At 32.9% G+C, this 5,279-nt stretch overlaps 1 pseudogene; it reads right to left on the minus strand.

Moving 5' to 3' along the window:
- Nucleotides 1-304: 304 nt before the first annotated feature.
- On the minus strand, nucleotides 305-3,891 carry LOC120185164 (annotated as a pseudogene).
- Nucleotides 3,892-5,279: the final 1,388 nt, after the last annotated feature.

The raw sequence follows: 5,279 nt of genomic DNA on the forward strand, positions 1-5,279 counted from the left end.
TTTAATTCGTAACAATAACTGGATCAAACATATCTAGCAAACTAAATTAATTTTATGTTGGCTAATAATTAGTTTGATTAAATGTCATCATCTTACATTTCTCACACTATTATATTTCATTGCACCAAGTTAACGAACAAAAAGTTCTAAAATATCATGTATGCAAACAAGCACAGTCATCCAACATGCTACAAAAACTATGAAAGGAAGGAATAAAGAAATAGCACAATTTAGCATGCTACCACTAATTATATTAGTGCATTGTTTTCTGATACACAGGAAAAAAGGTGTCCATTTTCAGCAACCTATATCTTCCATCAATGTGTGAAATACCTTTTAAACAACATTCTTTAGTCAGTTTACAAGCTACTCTGCACAAAAATAAGAGAGAGTTTGAGAACCTTTAAAACCTAATCGACATCTAAACAGCATTCCCCCAACTCCAACTCCACTAGCTACCCAAAATAATATGATAATAACAACAAAGTCATAAATAAATAATAGAAGGTTACATAACAAATAGTGAGAAGCTAGATAATAGAAGGTTATATAATGAACAGTGGCAAGTGAATTTAAAATCAAAACTATGAAGAGAATAGTCCATGTTTACTAGCTTTGTTCTCCAGCTCATTGGAATCTAAACCTGTCGCTAGAATTGTAAACACTTCAAATGAATAACTAATTAAAAATGTAATCTCTTCAAAATGAAGTTAAAAGTATGCCACTCCACAACCTTTTCAGCCAAAATTGTCTAGCGACATGCAAAATTTACTACTCGGCAAATCCACACCAGTGCCCTTGCCATATAGGGTTCCCCCACAAATAGTTGAGAGCTACATTCTATAAAACTCCAGTTGCTTAGCTACATGAAAAATGATTGAAGCTTTATGTTTAGAGTTTAAGACATTTTCTAAAAATTTTACTATAAATATAATGCAACTAACGGTCCAGTTCAAACCCACTGCTAATACAATGAAATAGTTTGTGTTCTTCATCGTAACTAAAACACATAATGTTTGATCAATAGGTAATGAAGAAAACTATTATCAATCTGGGATATATTCACATATAAATTTCCTTATGTTAGCAATGATAATGGGTAACAGGATATTATACGAGCAAGAAAAAGTAAAAACAATAAAAATTAAAAACGCAACAAAATTCAGACATTCACCTCAAGCAATGTAGAGAATATTAAGCAAACCCTTTCACACTTCCAAAACCATCTGAGACAACAAATGAACTATAGAATGCCACCGCTTTAGCCTGCTACTGTGATTGCACCTATATCAATTTTGAGCTTTTGTGCTGCAACAAGTTAGTGATGTAGTTGATTAGAGAGAGGGAACGTGTTTGAAAACAATGTATATTAGCACTGTTGAAAGAAAAGAAGAGTTGATGCTAAACATATAACAAAAATGTAAAAGATAGTCCACAAATGCAACAGTGTAGAGCAAAACAACAATGATGTGCATTACCTTACTTTTTTTGTGTCTGTGAACATCATTAAGATCTTCGTCTCCATCATGCCTCCTTTTCTGAGATCATATGAATCAAAGAGAATTCATATGGAAATCTATTTAAAAAATAACTTATTTTCAAAAGAACTGAGTTCAATTTTTTGATAAACTTTCCAAAAGAACAAGCAGACTTGCAAAGGGACACAAGTATAATTTTATTCCTGGCATCATCAAAATGTTTATTTTTAATGGTCAAACGAAAATGTCTTATGCATCGATTTAAAGAAACAACACCGTTATTGAACAAAAAACCAGACAACTTAGCTAACTGATTTTTGTGTCCCAAAACTTTTCAAAACGAAACAGCTTCCAACCTTTTCATGGTGCTTTTTTGATTGATCAGCACCAGAATCATGATGCCCACTTCTATCTTTCTTTTTTTCCTTGTCTTTTTCTTTATGACGGTGCTTGTGCTTCTTATGCTCTTTATTCTTCTCCTTATCTCTGTCTTTGTGCTTTTTATGCTTCCTCTCTTTATCTTTGGTTCACTCTTTGATTTTCCAGCAATGGTAGGAATCCCTTTTTCATTCTATCAAATAAGAAATTGGTCAGAAATCCGACTAAGTGATGACTATTTGAAGAAAAAGATCGTCAATAAGAAGGGTACACACTGTATGACCATTAAACTTTTACCATTTTACTAAACATTGACATGTCCAGGATTTCCATTTAGCTTAAATAAAAACAAATCTCAAAGTAGTAAATTTCTTACAGCTGGCAATTCAACAGGGGTAGTTTCTCTCAGCAGGAAAGCCTCCTAAGAATATCTAGGTCAAAAGGCTGTATGCGGGTATTAGCTTCTCTGTTATGAGATGAATTCTGAATAAGCTGGTCCAACTGCATCCTTTCTCCTTTTCTAATTTCAATGTCTCCCACCACATGATGAAGATAGTGCGTGTCCGAAATGGACAAAGGAAGAGGTCTCTTCCAGAAGAAGTCATGGTGAGGCAACAACTTATAATGACTTATAAGATCAACAGCACCACTAAGTTCCTTTGGTCCTAAATTTATTCATATAGGAAGTTTCTCATCAGTAGAAAATTACGATAATAAAAATTTAACAGCAAACAACTGGAATTTCAGTAAATTAATTTGAAGCTTTCAATCCAAAATCTAAAAATGATAACTGATTGATAATCATTTTAGGAAGCCTATGGATTTTCTGCGAGTAATACAACCGATGGAACATGGATCATATGATGGTATTAGGTAATTATTTATAAATGATGATTTTATTAATGGAATACTTATGAAGATGGCTTTCAATTTGAAAAAAATATATAAAAGATGGTTTTAGGTGTAAATAAATGGCGGTGATTTAATGATATAACCAAGCAAAATAATCATCATGTATGAAGTTAATGGGTTAGACTTATACAATATAGAATAGGGCCTGATGGTGCCATATCATAATGATAGTGACTGATATTAAAGCAATGTCGTCAAACAAATTTCCTTCTACGGGAAAACTAAATAGTCCAAAAACTTTTAGATTTAACATATCACATACATGGTGCAAAGGAAAAGGTTAAGGATGACAAGTTGACAACAGAGAATCACATTAAAATCAGACTCGAGGTCTAACCACATATGTTTACTTAAGTACTTTAGTCCCATAGAGGTGTTTAACTCTTACCAACATTTCACGGTTAAATCAGATATGCAGATACTGTAATGAACAGAGTGTTATAGGCAAATAAGACAACCATATTATACTTGAATATTATTGTTAGAGGTTGTACAGCTCCCAACCCTACTTTCATTATTCCAGCAATAATTTCAAATAAATTTCAGGCTTATTCTGGTTTTCTTTCACAATTTTACTTTCCTTTGTATTATTTCCACATATGTACCACATTTCAACAATATGGCTAAGAAAAGAAAACTTAGTTCTTAGCACCACGGACAATACTTTTAACCTAAAAGGTTTACAAGTATACGTGTCAGAAGCAACCCACTACAACAATTAAGATTCTTAAATCTTTTCTTACGGTTTCCTTATTCGGGTAGAAGGGAAGATGATTATTAGTCTACTTCTTTTTAACAACTGCTGCTGTATGGAAATAGAAAATAATAGCCAAAACTTGGAAGAAAAACAGGTAAGATCATCAAGATTTGAATGATCTACCAGTGATGACTGCCTTTTTTTTTTCTGAGGGGAATACCAGCTCTTGAACCTAGAACTTGGAAGTTAAATGCCAGAGCACTTAACCTTCAACGATAAGAGAGAGTCAAAACCAGGGAAATGTGTTATGATAGATAGAAAGCTAATAGCAGATCCAAAATCATATGTTAACCAAACAAATGCAATGAGAACAAGAAGATACAATAATAAAACACCTCTTCCAAAATTTTTGCCTTCAGGATCCACGAGTTATCAATTCATGAAACATGTATCATCATCAACTAAAATTTGTAGCCAAATTCAGGGAAAACATCAATAAGCGTCAGGGCAAAACATCTATGAAGGCAAACAAATCTTTTCAAGTCCATCATACAGAGTAAAATCTCCAATTCTGACATTTTAGAACTGAAATGCATAATGCCTATACTAAGCACAATTCTTTTCAAACTGTTCCATTTTTGTTCCATGCTAGCAACTTACAACTTTTAATTTCTACAGTCAACTTTCACATAGAATCTACGGTTTCTTCAATATAGCATTTATTTTCCATCAGAATTCACTAGTACGAAAAGATAAATGAATTTGTTACAGAAAAAAATGTTGTTCCCAATTAGATGGAGTCAAGTGAAAGCTGCCTCTAGGATGCCCATTTAAAGACAATTTTTTGATAAAACAAAGGCAGACAACTAGTGTCTTGAGAAAAAAACTCCCCAAATTTCAACAATTTAACAGTTGACATAATGTACAGTAGGGCAAACAACATGTCATGTAAAACTGATAAACGCCAACTAGGTAACCAAAAAACCCTCCCATTTCAGATTAAATCTGGATTAATATTTACATTGAACCATAGAAAGCACTCATTGCCTTAAACAGAATTTTAAGCAAAGCTTAATGGTAGATTTAATGGGAGCGACAGACCAACTTCTCCAAAATCCAAATTTCACATTCGAATTTTATAAAACAAATTTAATAGCCACAGAAATTTACAAAAGTTTCCAAGTGATAGCTAGACTTGCAAGCTGAAATTAATCTCATATATTATGGAATACTATCTCCACAGAGCCTCAGTTTATTTTAATTATAAAAGGTTTAGAGTTTAGTTAGTCGTCTAAACTTCTTATTTCGACTATTTTTCTCCTCGAAATCTTCATAGCTATACAAATTTCCAGTACAAATAAAAATAAAAAGCCGGAACAGTTATAATTCTAGAAGAAGAATCAGGGGAGAAAACCTCATATTTCATCATTCGAGAAAAAAATCAACAAAGTAAAACAAGAAACGTACTAAAAAAAACCAAAATACATCTATCACGGATATTGGATTCGCACTGAGGTACCTCTCCATATCACGAGAAAGAAAAGCACAAAATTTTGAAGCTCCTTTCTGTTCTATTCAACTCAACTCCTCGTGCTAAAGTAATAGAAAACCTACAAAAATCAGAATCAGGCAAATTTTGAACAGGAAAAAAGTGAAGAAATTGACTGGTGCAGCAAAACGAGCGAAAAGGGTTGAAATGGAAGGGAAACTAAGAGGGAGTGAAGAGAATAGAAGGTTGGAATTGGCAGATCAGAGAAAGTTCGAGAGAGTTCTGGAACAAGACAAAGAAAGGAAGTTTTACTTTCTAGGGTTTG

Source organism: Hibiscus syriacus, unplaced genomic scaffold (assembly GCF_006381635.1).
Source record: "Hibiscus syriacus cultivar Baekdansim isolate YM2019G1 unplaced genomic scaffold, ASM638163v2 tig00112989_pilon, whole genome shotgun sequence".
Lineage (NCBI taxonomy): Eukaryota > Viridiplantae > Streptophyta > Magnoliopsida > Malvales > Malvaceae > Hibiscus > Hibiscus syriacus.